Source organism: Marmota marmota, unplaced genomic scaffold (genome assembly GCF_001458135.2).
Source record: "Marmota marmota marmota unplaced genomic scaffold, marMar, whole genome shotgun sequence".
In the NCBI taxonomy this organism is placed as follows: Eukaryota; Metazoa; Chordata; class Mammalia; order Rodentia; family Sciuridae; genus Marmota; species Marmota marmota.
This window is the reverse complement of record NW_025999999.1, coordinates 4,535,230-4,551,446: the sequence shown is the minus strand read 5'-3', so window position 1 is coordinate 4,551,446 and position 16,217 is coordinate 4,535,230. Positions and strand designations below refer to the sequence as shown.

Below are 16,217 nucleotides of genomic sequence, written 5' to 3'. Positions count from 1 at the left end.
TGCACCTCAGTGGTCTCTTTTTGGGTCTGCTCATATGACTTGAGTGCCAGATCCTATTTTCCTATCTTGCCTGAAGATTTCCCAGATGGTGGTCTCTCTGTTAGTTTCCAAGCTGTTGCACCATCTTCTTCTAGGGACCTCTCTCTCTGGGGCTATCATATGCAGCACCCAGGTTGCACTGTGCACCCGTCTCACTGAGACCTGTTTTGTGTTGGGTAGTTACTGTGCCAGGTTACCAGCCACTGGGAATAGGGGGGAGTTGGAAAGCTGGAGTTCCGATCTGGGAGCTGCTTTCACCAAAGATAGCAAGGAAGGTGACCCAAGATAGAGGTGGATCGATTCCAGTGCTGGGGTGTCGGGTCAGGTTGGGGGAGCCGGGCAATGGTGTGCCATGTGTTCAGAAATGAGTTCTGTGGCATGCAGAATTGGGGATTTGGTCATCTTCAAAGCCTGTGGGATGTCCCCAGGTATAAGCAGACTACCACTCACAGGGGACTTGGCAGTAGCTGCAGAGTTGTAAGATGGAGGCAACCAGGGAAGCCTCACATTGGTAGATGAGGGTCCACATATGAGTGGCAGCTGGAGTTCCTGTGGGTGGGCAGCAGCTGATTGTGCTGCATTTGTGCAGAGCGGTGTCTGGAGGTTCTGCGCCGGTGCTGATGTGGTGATCCTGCTAATGCACCTGCTAGCTCTGCATAAGTTGGGAGTTGGGAGTCCTGCTCTAACACTGAGGCATGGAGCCCTGTGCACTAGCACAGTGCTGGTGATTTCTGCATGACAGCAGCTGTGTAGGAGTCCTTTATCACTCTCAGAGAAGCAGTGTTCCCACTAGTTGATACCCTGGTCACAGAGCAACACAGAATGCCGCCTCCCTCTGGCCCACGATGTTGGATTCCCTTGCCCCTTTTCAATAACTACAACCTATTTGCAGATTTGGAAAACCTTTCCTAAATTATGTGATGGGTGTTTTTCCTTTATGTAACCTCATGCCTGTTAGGAATAGGTCTTACTATCCTAGCTTTTAGATCAGATACTGTCTTTTCATCTTACAGCCTCTGAGAACCCCAGGAGCTTCATATATGTAAATCAAATGCCCTACTCTTACCAGGTGCAAAATGAATGTTGAGTATTAAATGACTCCATTTGCTTTGCTTCCTTCTGATTATTAAACATATAAATAAATGTGCTTGTTTTATACATTGAATTTACTGCAGAGTTTTCACAGAACTCTTCTGGAAGTTGACTGGAGGTAAGGAGACTTGTTTTTCAGTATATTGCCTTTTATACCATTCGTTCCCCTTATGTTTAATTTAAAAAACAACAAAGTTGTTGTTTAAAACAAAATCAATATGAATATAAGCATTTAGCTGGTGAATTATGAGAAATAGTTTCTCTCCTTGGAGTTTGTCTTTTTGTTTATTCCTGACATTGCTTTTTCAGCCCTAAGTGGTCAATTCTCTGTAACATCAATGAGAATAAAAAGAATTCAGTGTCAGAAATTAATGCTGGAAAAAGATTTGTACCCGCTGCTGTTTCTGCTCTCTCTATTCCATAGTTCTGCTCCCTTGAGAACAGCTCTTTTGACCCAGTGATTTTTTTCCCAGGAGCATAGCTTCCTCTGATTCCGGGTTTGGGCCTCCACTTCCCTCTCTCTGTAGTCTCATGACCTCAGCACAGGCTGCAAGCAGCTGCTCAGTAAGAACACATAAAGAATGATGAATTCATAGAATTGCCTGGGTTTTCAGGAGGTCTACTCTTGCTGGAAGCAGTCAGCTCTGTGTTTATGGATAGGGGTTCTATAGCTTCCCTTAGTTGATATAGTCCAGTCAAGTCATTACCTTTTGTAGTGGGAGTATAACATTTCTGTCAATGACTTGGATGAAGGTAGATAATGTGTATGTAACAGAAAGGTGGGAGGGCTATACTGATTTTAAAAATCAATATTCCAATATTGTAACAATAGTTCACATTGCAACTAAATTCAGTATACCAAGATGGACTTAAATATACATATAACCAAATGACTCATTACTTGATGGAATAGATGATTTGAGTATGGTCTGTGTGGAAGAAAATGAGGGTTTTAGGTGGGGTGATGAGACTTAGAATATTAATGTTTAGGCTGGTTTGAAGTAAGAATACATAGAATGGGACTATGATAATCCCAACCAACCATACCCTATGTGAACTGTTGATTTCTCTATTGACCTATTATTTTTGAGGGTAATACTAATAAACTACATTAATAGTAGGGTAGTAAAAGTTGAGAAGAACTTGAATCATTATGATGATGTTTAATTATGATAGTTGGTATTTATCAGTTTTTATATACCAAACATTCTATTGGGCACATGGATTAACTTTGTTACATAAAGGTGATAAATTATTGTTTAGCAAATATTCACTTCTCTCATCCCCTACATCCACTGGAAGATTCTGTTTCTCCAACCATTGATATTGAATGTGGCTAAGTGGCCATGTGACTTTTTTGGACTACAGAGTTTACTTCCCCTCCTCTTGATTTTGAGCTTAGGCACACGGCTTTTTGACTTAACTTTTTGTTAAGCTAGCAAATGTGACAGAAAAAAAACTCCACCTTTTTTGTGTTTTCTTAGTTATGTTTGCTTTCTTACACTTCTGCCTTTCACCAAGAGATGCATATGCCTTGGGAAGTTGCTGGCTTGAGAAAGATGTTTCTTTTCCTCCACATACTCTCCAGCATTTATTTTTATTTGTATTCTTGATGGCTGCTATTCTAATTTGAGAGATGAAATCTCATTCCTGGACCAGACTCAGACCTCAGACCCAATCTGCAGCTTTTGGAGTATTTTCCAGCCTAGAGCACCCTACATCAGTCGAACTACAGCCAAACTATAGACGAGGTGCTAGGAGTAAATGCTTATTGTTACATTGAGTTTTTTAGATGCTTTATTATGCAGCACTATTGTGGCAATAATTAATTGATCAGTATGGCAACAACTTCGGTGTCTCAATGGCTTATAGCATGCACTGAATTGTTTATTTTTTTTTTCTCAAAAGTCTGAGCTTCAGTTGTAGCTTTGCTAGCTTTGGCTTCAGACTGAAGACTGGTTTCAAATCAGCTTTGTATATTTTATTATTTTCCTTGTTTTAATGACCATCTGAGATATAGTCCAGTATCATCCCTCAGTACTTCCCTTTTCTTGCCTCAATTCCTTCCACCTGCTCCTTCTTGTCTACTCTACTGATCTCCCTTTGATTTCCATGAGATCTCCACCAACATCTTTCTTTTTCTTTTTCCTCTCTAGCTTATATATATGAGAGAAAAACGTATGACCCTTGACTGTCTGCATTTGGATTATTTCACTTAATATAAGGCTGTCAAGTTTATCTATTTCCTTGAAAATGACATGATTTCTTTTTCTTTGTGACTGAATAAATCTTTAATGTGTATATATGCCACATTTATATATATATATATATATATATATATATATATATATATATATACACACACATACACCTTCTTGGAAGGTTTTTATTACTGCTTCTATTTCATTGCTAGTTATTGGTCTGTTTAGGTTTTCTATGTCCTCTAGATTCCATTTTGGCAGGTCATATGTGTCTAGAAATGTAACCATTTCTACTATGTTTTTCAGTTTATTGGAGTATAAAATGTTCAAAATAGTCCCTAATGATCCTCTGGATTTCTGGAATATCGGTAGTAATTTCTCCCTCTCATCTCTTATTTTATTAATTTGGGTCTTCTCTATTTTGCTTTTAGTTAGTTTGGTAAAGGGTTTATCAATCATTTATCTTTTCAAGGAACCAGCTCTCTGTTTCAATGCTATTTTTTTCTATTTCATTGATTTTATCTCTGTTAATTATTTCCTTCCTTTTACTGGTTTTGGAATTGGTTTGTTGTTGATTTCAAGGGTCTTGAGATACATCATTAGGCTGTTTATTTGGGATCTTTCTGATTTTCTTATGTAGGCATTCATACCTTGAAACTTTCATCTTAAAACTGCCTTCACAGTGTCCCAGAGGTTCTAGTATGTTGTGTCAACATTTTTATTTGATTTTAAGAATTTATAAATTTATCCTCTGATTTATTCTATCACCCATTCACCATTCAAAACTGTATTATTTAATCTCTGCTGCCAAAATCTGCTTGGCTCCAATGTAGTCATTCTTGTTCTGTGTTCAGTGTACCTGATTTGTGAGTCTCCAAGAGAGTCTGACTCTCTGAAATTGAATATCAGTAAATTCCCTCTTTCAGAAAGCTCATCTTGCTGAGAAGCAGTTTTCCCATGGAGAGCTGAATTTTGGACTACAGAGCAACTGGAAATGTAATATTCTTCTAGTTTGCTATCTTCTGGGGATTATTTTTACAGAAGATCAAGATTAAGCAAACTGTGCAAGTATTTTTAAGTCTCTGATAATATCACTTCTGCTAACATTTCACTGAGTTAAAGCAAGTCATTTGACTAAACCCAACATTGTTAAGACAGAAAGGAATATTTCTCCCACACTGGTAGGCCCTGGACAGATGACAAAGAGCACACATGCTTAATTCTAACCCAGACAGGGGATGAGAAGTTTGCATCAATGATCATTCAATCTAGCCTACTACTATACACAGATAATCTGAATCTTTAAACAGAACCTTGGAATCAATACCATTACTATTCCTTTTTAGAGATGGAAGAAATAAATACAGAGAAGATAATAAGTATCCAAATATCATACAGTCAGCAGGCTGACTATAGGATTTGAACCTTCAGAGTATGATGCCAAACACTGAATGCTTTCTTACTATGATTCACCTCTTCCCAAATATGTTCTTTGAGCAACATCTAAAGCATTCAACTGTTTTGCTTGGAAAGGAGAAGTCATGTGTTGACCATCCTCCTACTTCTGAAAGGCTATCATATGGCAGAGAGAGATAAGGTTTGTTTTATGTTTGCTAAAAATACAAGTACCCTTGGTAGGAGTAGTAGAGAGTGGGATCAAAGGGATATAAATCTGAGCACAATTTTTAAAAACTATAATAGTCAAAAATAAAAAATTCATTGTTCCCAAGCAAACACATAGGTGACCACTAAACCTGAGTATTACAGAGATTTCAATATTGTATGGAGAATCAGGTTAGCTTATGAAAGGGTTAATGCTTTAAGGATCCTTTCAGTCAACAATTTTTTTAATTATGTGAAAATTTAAATTATTCTTAAAGTAGACATTCTCCCTCAGTTAATAAAAGCTTTTGTTACAGTAGCAATAAGCAGAGTTTTCTAGTATTCAAAAATGGTAAGAAATGTTTTAGAGCTAGCTAATAATTAAGAATCTTATCTTGTGCTCTGAGTCAGCCACGCCCCATTTCATAGTATTCCAGATGTGTGGAACAGACTTAGACATAGATTATTTATGATACTAAAGTACAAAGGCAGTTCTTTGAACTGGAAGCCACTAACTTACCTCCTTGTCTCAGTATGGACACCAGTTTCCTCTTAGTGCAATGGGAGTATTAGACAAGATACTCTCCAAGGACTTCCAACTTGTCTGTGAGTCTGCATATTAAATATAAAGAGCTTAAGGATTTTTTTGATCACTTAAAAAATAAAAGTAACTTAATGCATCCAAAATTTACACTGTTGTTCTTTAAAAAAATAAAATAGCCTCATCCATACACAACCATCTTGTAGAACATCAAATGTGCAAAACAAAATATGATTTTTATGTCTTCTAGATAATACACAGGAGTCTTTTTTCCTTTTCTTTATCACTTTCTCTGCTTATTCCTTCTCTCCACTGAATTTTGAGAAACTTTTCATTTTAAAGTTGATAATTGGAACAAAACTATAATAAAAAAGCATTTAAAGATTCTACTAAATATTTCAAATTAAAGAAATTTTAACAAGAAAATATGCTAAAATATGTGTCTGAAGCAGATTCCATATTTTCATGAAATTCTAGCCCAGCAGAATAATCTGTTATGTGATCTTTTCTTTTGTTGACAGGGTCACATGCTAATAACCCCCAGAGTTGCTATACATGACCTTTCCCTGTTACAGTCTTTTGCATTTACATATAACAGAAGCAGTCAGCTGAAAGCCAGAGGATGTCACAAGACAAAGAAATGTTTGGTAACAAAAAAAACACTACCCTCCAATTTATACTTTTCAGGAGAGAGATCTTGAGATCGCCAATGCAATGACATTTCAACCTTTTGTTGCTACTGAATGTGATTATTGGAATAGAAGTATTAATTTTTTCGAGCAGATGTGTTGTAAGGTTTAAGTAGCATCCTTAATATAAAAAACTTATTTGTTACAACAAATATGAAAGGGCTAGCCGGGCACAGTGGTGTACCAGGCTCAGGAGGATCGAGAATTCAAAGCCAGCCTCTGCAACTTAGTGAGAGCCTGAGCAACTTACCAAGACCTTATCTCTAAATAAAATATAAGAAAGGTTGGGGATGTAGCTGAGTGGTTAAGTGCTCCTTGGTTTAATCCCCAGTACCTAATAATAATAATAACAATAAATCCCTTTACTGAAAGTATATTATGTGCCAGACACTAATATGTCCTATCATTTCATAGATGAGAAATCTGAGATCCAAAGAGGAAAAACTGTGCCCTTAGTATCTTCTACACGTAACTCATTCATTCAGCACAGCACACTGCAGAGTATCAGTTGTTCATCTTTTTGATGACATGGCTGACTGGGACCTGCTACTTGCTGCTACCACCTCACATGTTGGAAGAGTTACTGCATGTTGCTAGCCTGGGAGAAAAGATCAAATTCAAAATTAAAAGTAGAGTATCTAATGAATGATTGGGTTTCCTGACTTGTTTATCATGTTGTGTTCTCTTGTTTCCACGGTTGTAATAAACATCTTTAATTTCCATTTAGTCACAATTTTTAACATACAAATTAATTCAGTCAACTTCCCCATTTCTGAGTATAACTTTTAAACACAGAGTTAAGAATGAATCTATTTTTTTGCAGAAGTGAGATTTTGGAAACTTCACTGCTTTGGTTTGAATCTGGGTACCATCATCCAAAGGACTTTATGGTAAGGTCCTTGGATCCCAGGATGGAGCTATTAGGAGGTGCTGTGAATCTCTGAGAATTGGAGCCTACTAGGAGGTTCTTAAGTCATTAAGGGCAAGGCTTTGAAGGAAATTGTGGGACCTTGTCCTATCATCCCTCTCTGCCTCCTGATTCAAGATATAAGTGGTTTGCTCCAATATGTGCTTCTGCCATAGTGTATGGGCTCAAATCAGTGGAACCACCTGATTTTGGACTGGAACCTCCAGAACCATGAGCCAAAATAAACTTTCTCTCATTATAAGTTAATTTCTTCAGGTATTTCATTATAGTACTACAAAGCTGACTAACAAGCACATATGTAAAATTTACACCTCTGAAAGAGGAGCCTCATCTTCTTTGCTACAACTTCTTGTGAGCCAGTGGCTCCAGTTACTAGAGGCAGTTGGGTAGATTATGGCAGGCTTCCTCTTGGGATAGTGGGATGCCATAAAATTATAGCTGTAAGTGACCTTACTGATTTTTTCATTTTGTAAATGTATAAACTTGGGCCCAGAAAAGTGACTTGCCCAAAGGAATGTACTGATTAGTACATCTACAAAATGAAATTGAGACTAAAATACCGTGTTTCTACTATGAAATCCTTCTTGTTAGTAACTATAGACTCTTAGAGGCTTTAGATAATGCAGTAAAGACAGAGACCAGGATGCTTTACAGAATCTTAGAAACATTCTTGTCGCACATCAAGAGTAATGAAGATGATAACTTGAGATTGTAATAAAGGAGCTGTTTTGACAAATGCTTATATAAATTTTAAAATTATATGAATGAAAACTATCCCTTTGTAGTATTTAATAATTATCCCTAAGATTAGCCATTTTCTACCTTGTCTCCAACTCACATCCCATGAGTGGTGGCAACCCTGTTATTGGAGTAATGGGAAGAGCAAGCTTGCTCTTAAGATCTACCCTATCAGTTTGGAAATATTTGCTTTTGTAGGGTCTACATAGTTAATCTTCTTGTGAGGTCTTGGGAACTTGTGATACATCCATGTTTTGGAACTGAAGAGAGCCGTATTCACATATGGCAGTTCCTTGGCATTAAGGATGCCACATATGTAAGTCAGAAATATAGCAAAACTGCCAAAGTCCTACGTATCTACTAAATCAGAATCTCCAAAAATGTGTGCAAGGGAACTCTAACTCCACAGAATTCTCCACAGAAAGAGGTTGAGACTTGAGACTTGCTACAAATTATATTCTCCCCTTGGAAATTTTTAATTCTTGTTCACGTATTACGGGGTCTGAGAAGTCCTTTAATAAGAAATTTTAACTTTTTATTTACTGTTTTTCTCAACATGTTTTGATGTTTGAACTTACTTTTTTTATCTCCACACATTATCTTTAACATTCTGTGAAATTTAACATTCTGTGAAATAAGCATACGGCAGAATATATTTTGGGAAATAGTGAACTAAAAGAAATGTAAAGGCAAATTACTCTAAGACACAAAGGAATTTATGTAATAACCACAGGCACTATCCATTGATGTGGAAGTTAAATATTGATCCCCAAATACATACATGTCCTCATCACCAGATTCTATGACTTCTAACTTGTATGGCCAAAGGGAGTTTGCAGATGTAATTAAGTGAAGGATTTTGAGAATATTATCCTGAATTATTTGGGTAAAACCTAAATGTCATCATAGGACCCTTCTTTATAAGAGGGTAGTAGAAGGAGGTTTGACACAGATTAGGAGGTAGGAGATGTGACAATAGGAGCAAAGTGTTGGAATGTTTTCAGGAAGGGATCATGAACCAAGGAATGCAAGTGACCTCCAGAAGCTAAAAAAGATAAGGAAAGAAATTCTGTTCAGAGCCTCCAGGAGGAACCAGCTCTGCCAATACCTCGATGTTAGCCCAGAGAAATTGATTTCAGACTTCCAAACTGTGGAACCATTAGAGACTATCTTTGTTATTTTAAGCCTCTAGGTTTGTGATAATTTGTTACAGCAATAATAGGAAACGAATATAACTGATAAAGAAAAGCGGTATATTAGAAAATTAGAACTAGTCTTAACCTGAAGAATGGTTAGCAAGGAATAGTAGATATTTTTGTTCCAAACACCATGCTTTAAATTGGGTGCCTGATATACCTTATCCCAATTCCAGTCTATTACACCCCTTTATAGACTCCTTTATAAAACCTCCTGATTTTTAGACTAGTTATTTCCTCCCAACATCAGATGGTAAATGGAAAATATATGTGCATAATAATAAATATTAACATGAGAAAAGTAATTTTATAAAGATGTTTTTACATTCATTTGAGACTTCAGTCCCCCTATTACAAGATGTCCTCAAATATATATGGTTGATATTGGCTATGCACTAAACAAACAATATTCTTCTTACATAGATTTACTATTAAATTTTAAACATATATACATTTACTGTAAACATACTGAATTCTGAGAATCTTTTTATTTTATATGTTTCTTAATCAACAGACTTTAAAGTGTGATTGACACACACACACACACACACACACACACACCCTCATCTATACTTAACATTAATAAAGCCTGTCTGACTTTATGTCTTACCTTGGCCTTTTACTAGTTGTATGGTTCTTCACGCTTCATATAACTCATTTCTAAAATAAGGAGATTAGTAATACCTATCGCGTTGCTTTGTTAAGGGATTAAATGATAAAATAGGTACAAAATGTTGATGATGGGACCCATACTATAGTAAGTTTTCAAACATATCAGTTATTGCTATTAACTAGTTAGTACTCAGTAAACACCCACTAATATTCAGAGCTCTTTTTGTTGACATTCAACATATAATACTGATTTCTGATTAGAAGTCATGTGCCTTTGTACTTATTGTGTGGTTGTTTACTAAGAATGATGTATAATATCACTTTAGTCACGAGAAAGATGATACTTCTCTTTTATGTAATTATTTTTATAAAACTTTGACCTTCTACTAACAATAAATTAAAATGCGGCATAAATAACAGATATAATGGATGATATGTTCCAAATTTATTCCCTTTGTGCATTTCAAATTAAAATTCCAGTTAAATTTTAATTCAATTTATGCATAAATCCAATTAAAACAGGGTGAGGTCTGCTGATCCTTTAGTTTTCTGAAATACCTCTTAGAAATAACTCCTTTGGCTCATTTTCTAGAATAGAAGCCAATTAGAAATTTTTTTAAAAAGCATCAATGACAATTTAAAATATGGAATCTATTTTTTTACAGAAAGTAAAAACAAATATCATCCTGAAAGCTTAGTATCCCTCAATAAAGCTAAAGAAAAGAAATTATTCTTATTTATTTTCCTTTTTTGCATAGTCATACTTTTTAAAATAAGGCAATTATGAACATTATTAAACTGCTTTTTCAAATTTATTTTGATTGCCTTTATTAGAAAAACACATACAAAACGAACCCTTGTTACTTAACAAATTTCTACTACTATTCTCAAAGTTCCTCAAAGGAGAGAAATAGTGCATTTATAGTATCTCACCCATCAACAAAGTTTTCTGCTAAAATTGTTTATGTATTCTTTTACCCACCTTAAGTGCTATTTATTCACATTTGTCTTTTTTGAAAACAATCTTATTTAGTTACATTAATTAACATAAAATAAACATAAATATCTAATGTGTCCAATTGATAACTTTGGATATGTGCATACATTCATAAAACTATCACTATAATAAAAATAGGGAATATGTCTATCGCCCCAAAAAGGTTTCTATGGCCTCTTTTTCATCCTTCTGAATACTGGATGATCATGCCACCTTTGTCAAAGTCATTTTTCCATATATGTGCATTTATTTCTGGACTCAATGCTGTCCCATTGATGTAGTTGTCTTTGTAACAAGACCATACTGCTGTTAGAGTTTAAAATCATTCTGTGCATTGTCTAACCAGTTGTTGATCCCACCCACTGTGTTTTTCATCTCCCACATTGTAGATTTTCTCTCTAGAAATTCAATTTGTCTTTAAAAAAAATCCTTCATGTTTCTACTTAACTTTTTGAATACGTAGAATACAATTACAGTAATTGCTTTGATGTTCTTCTTTGCTAATTCTAACATCTGTTAATTCTGGATTGTTTTGAACTATTTTTCTTTATTTTGGGTCATGTTTTTCTGTCTCTTTACATACTGACTAACTTTGATTGAATGCCAAACATTATGAATTTTATCTGTCAAGAGGTGTATTTTTGTATTCTCATACCTCATTTTGAGTTTTGTTTAGGGATAATTGAGTTATTTAGAGTTGATGTGATCCTTTCATGCTTTGTTTTCATGATTTGTTAGGCAGTTCTAGAATGTTAAGTCTAATCCTGACGTTCTCTATAATGGAGGCAAGACTTTCTGAGTATTCTATCTAATGCCTTGTGAAGTGTGAATTTCCCCATTATAGCTGGTGTGAATAAGCTTTATCTTCAGTGTTGGCAAGCATCATGCACTGTTCCCCTTAGCACTTTTGGATGGTTCTTTCCCTGCTCTCAGGTAGTTTTTTTTTTTAATACCCATATGTTGATCTGTATCCTGAATATTTGAGGACCTTCTGCAGATATCCAGTGTTCTTTTCTGTGTAGCTCTTCCTTTCCTAGTACTCTGAAGTGGGTCCCTTGTTTTCCCCAGACTCTCATCTCCATATCCTCAAGTCAAGAAGTCTATCAGACTCCCTCTTGCTTTGCCTTGTACCATGACCCATGAACTGTTTTAAGGCAGAATACTGAGAAATTATAGTACTTGCCTTATTTGGCTCTCATTTTTCAGAAGTCACTGTTCCTTTCTTGCCTAATGTATACTGTTTTGAAAATTATTATTTCATATTTTGAATCTGGTCCTTATTATTCCATACTGGCTGGATTTAAAAGACTCACATTTTCTTTTTCTTTTCTTTTTCTTTTTTTTTTTTTTGAGAGAGAGAGAGAGAAAATTGTTTTTTAATATTTATTTTTTAGTTTTCGGTTGTCACAACATCTTTATTTTATTTTTATGTGGTGCTGAGGATTGAACCCAGCGCCCTGCACATGCCAGGCGAGCGCACTACCGCTTGAGCCACATCCCGAGCCCTCACATTTTCTTTTAAAGTACACTTAGAGACTTGGAAATTTGGAAATATTTTACAAATCATTTCATCTACCTCCTATTTTTAAAATCTATAATTTTATTTTATTTTTATCATCACTTTAATTATTTCTGGTTGAAAAGAAAAGCTTCACAATTATAATTCAATTCTTAGTTCTCTAATTAGGGATATGATTATTGTGTTTCAGTTGAGATTATTTCTTGAACAGTTTTTTAGTGTTAATGTTTCATGCATCTATCTCTTGTGACATTGATAAAAACTGTACAAAAATTTAAATTATTTAACAATTAAATATCATTGCTACCTGCTAAAATTACCCAAGAGTAAAACCTGTTTTATACAGCCTCTAAGGAGTTAAAGAAGTAAATGGTCTGAGAATCACATATATCTTTAAATTATTTGGACTACTAAGAAATAAAAACTTTAAAAGATTTTTTGTGGGGAGTGGGGAGGGGCACTACCTGGGATTGAACTCAAGGACACTTGACCTCTGAGCTACATCCCTAGCCCTATTTTGTATTTTATTTAGAGACAGGGTCTCACTGAGTTGCTTAGTGCCTTATTTTTGCTGAGGCTGGCTTTGAACTCGAGATCCTCCTGCCTAAGTCTCCTGAGCTACTGGGATTACAGGTGTATGCTACTGCATCAGGCTGAAGACTTTAAAACATTTTAAAATGTGAAGTTAAATAATTCACATTTATTCACAAATGTTGAAAAACTCTTTTACTGACAAGCCAACAAAGACTTTCCAGGCCTAATCAAATAATGAGTATCAGAGAGAAAACCCAGCACTACATATAGCAGATTCTCCTAAAGCAGAACTCATGGCTTTCATACTGTCATTCTTTAAGGGCAACTTGTATTTGTGCGTATCCTATTGGCTGGCATGGGGAATTTAACATGTGTAGTGTTTCTATAGTCCTTGTGTAGTATTGGTGGATCTGACATACTGAAAAAATTTGTTTAGCCTTTTTATATTAGTCACCTTCATATTACTACACCAAAATACCTGAGGCAACTAGGTATAAAGAGAAAAGGTTTATTATCATGGTTCTGAATGTTTCAATCCAAGATCTGGTGGCCCCATTGCTTTAGGTCTTTGGTAAGAGTGCCTGATAGCAATAATAAGGAGTGCATGTCAGAGGATACTGCTTACCTTATAAGCCAAGAAGTAGAAAAAAGAAGAGGAGACTGGGATCTCACAATCCTCTTCAAGGGCATGCCCCCACATACTGAAAGCCTCTCATGAGACCCTACCTCCTAAAGGTCTACAGAATCTTCCAGTAGTGCCACCCTGGGACCAAACCTTTAAACATGGACCATTAGGGGACACTCATCTAAAGAAATCATAACAGACTCTCTCAACTTGGTGTGTTTATCTATTAAATGGGCAAAACAAAAGTCATTATAGTGTAAGTGTTAAATAAAATAATGAATATAAAATTCCAGTGAAAGCAATATAGCCCTCAAGTTGTTTAGAAATTGTGGGAGTATGTATGTGAAAAGGCTTAGTTATTTCAGTGACTCTGTAGCCCTCCAAAGGGCTATGGTATAAACAGTATAAAAGATATTTGTAGTAAATATATGGTATTAAAATTTATGGATAAGGGAGGATGATTAAGAAAAATAAATGTCCAAAGGGCTTCTTGGGTCAGTGGTGGGGGTGTAAATAATTTTTAAAATGTTGAGAAGCCCTACTTTAGTCCAATGTTTAGCTATTATCATTATTAATTTATTATTTGGTTGATCAGTTAGAACCCAGTACATTTTTTATGTGAGATTAATGTTATAAATCAATAGTTTCAATGTGGACTACAGGTTTCTGGAGCCCTCAGAACTAGAGGAGGTCTTTGAATCCACTTACACAAAAATTCTTACCTATAGGCTAAGCAAATTTTATTTTTTTATATAGTATGTATAATATATATTAATACATGCACATATTTTGTAATATGTCAAATTTCAAGTGTATTTATTTCTATTATAATGACTAAAAACAAAATTCATTCAAAACTTTTGAGTTGATAGCAGCTTTCTTCATTGTGCATTTTCTTAAGAGATTTTTTTAAAAATCTAGCTATCATCATTTGAGAGCTTAAATATAAGATGCTTTTCTATTAGAAAGGTCTCCTTATACTTGGTGTAAGTTTGGTAAGCACGAGAGTTTTTTAGGCCAGCCATTCAAGGATTACTTAACCCACAGGGTGGCTAAACTATCCTACTAATTGTAGGCTTGAGCACTTCTGAGCTAAGCCCCTTCTAAACTTGAAACAGGAGGCTACAGAAGAAATGGAGGCGGGCTGTAGGTTTCCTCTATTCTCTGGTGTTGAATAGGGTGAGTAGAAGAGCCAAGAAACAGCAAAGCAGCAGCTATATGTATGTTAATAGTTACAGGGCAAATGTTCCTAAATTAGGACATGCACACACACACACACATGCACGTGTGTTTTGTTGATTTTGCTTTTTGTCAGGTCTACTTGTATTCTCTAGCCACAGAATTACTGACAAGATCTACCAGAAGTAATATCAATGATTTGGTGTATTGGAATTTCCTATATCCTATTAACTGCTTTGCAATTTTCTTTTTCATATTTCTTCCAAGGCTTGAGTCTCATTGTCTGTGGTATTTGGAGAACTCTGGTCATTGGGGAACTCTGGTCAACCAAAATTTCTCCTTTTCTGTCTCTTTTCAACTAATATCACATGTTGTGTTCCTAAAGGAATCAAGAATTTCCTTTCCACTTACAAATAGCATTGTTTCTATGCTGATCCCAAGAATCCTAGTCAGATCTTCTTGACAGTGGTCTCTTCCCTACTCTATTCTTTAGGGACTTCATTGCAGAATTCCAGTGTTTTATTTCAAAATTTTCCGTAGAGATTCTTCTCTGTTTGCTGAACTCTAGTATATCCTTCCACAATCACTCTCCCTTAGGCAGAGAAGAGAATAATTGATGATTGATAGTAACCTTAAAAAGCTAAATAGTTAGAATTTATCATACATATTTTAATAACAAGTCATTATTAAAGAAGTTATTATTAAAATTTTTATAACAAGTTATTATTTGCTGTGCTCTGTGTCCAAGTTCTACTGTACATAGCATAAAAGTTAAATAACTGGACATAGATCTAGTAAGTACAAGTAAGTGCCAGGACTTCAAATCAGACTTTTTGAATCAAAAGTAGATATTTTTTAAAAAAAATTTCTGGTAATTGAAATTTGAAATGAAATGTATGAGACCTCTAGTTGCTACCAATGTGAAGATCATACATAAAACCATTTAATTCTCTCCTATTTTCTCCCTCTGCCTCTCTTCTTGGACTTATACTGTGGGCCTGGGCTTATGGTATGCATGTGAGAGCCAGGGTACTGAAGAAGTCACCAAGTTCCACACAATGGTTATCTGTCTAAGTCTTGGCTTCAACCCAGCTAATATTCCTGTTATGGAGTATTTCTTGAACCAATATAAAATTAAGAACACATTTTTTTCGGTTTGAACATGTATTTTTCACCTTCATATTATAATGGACAATTCTCTATTCCTGCAAACACTGGAAAGCCTATGTTTCAAAGATCCACTCCTTCCAGGTGTTATTTGAATCATAAAATATCTTGCAGTAATAACTAAAAATTACCACATTCCTTTCCAGTGGTGATACAAGGTCAGCCTGCTGCCCTCTGAATCCTTCATTCTGTATCTCTTCTTGACAGTGCCTATGATCATTATCTTTTGACTGTCCAGTGACACTCTGGGGTGGCTGCCCTATTATGTCTGTTTTATCCCAGATTCTACTAGATCCTTTCTTGACCTCATAGCTATCAAATTTTATCTTTTACGTTATGTCAACAGGCAGGGGTTGAATTCTGCTAAGGTCCTACCTTACTACAGGGATAACTGATGACATAGTAAGTAATAATAATGGATGAATTACCATTTATTTCAATATGGTTTTCAAGGCTTTGCTGTGCTCTGTGTCCTAGAAGTCCTAGGATAAACTAGGGATCTCTTAAAGATGAAAGAATTCTAGAGTCCCCTTCAAAAGGGATGGTTTCATCTATTTT

At 35.4% G+C, this 16,217-nt stretch overlaps 1 protein-coding gene across 1 annotated transcript in view; it reads left to right on the top strand.

Annotated features, from left to right (window-relative positions):
- Positions 1-16,217, top strand: part of Hpse2 (heparanase 2 (inactive)) — a 660,291-nt gene that overhangs the window by 308,553 nt on the left and 335,521 nt on the right. The window lies entirely within an intron of this gene.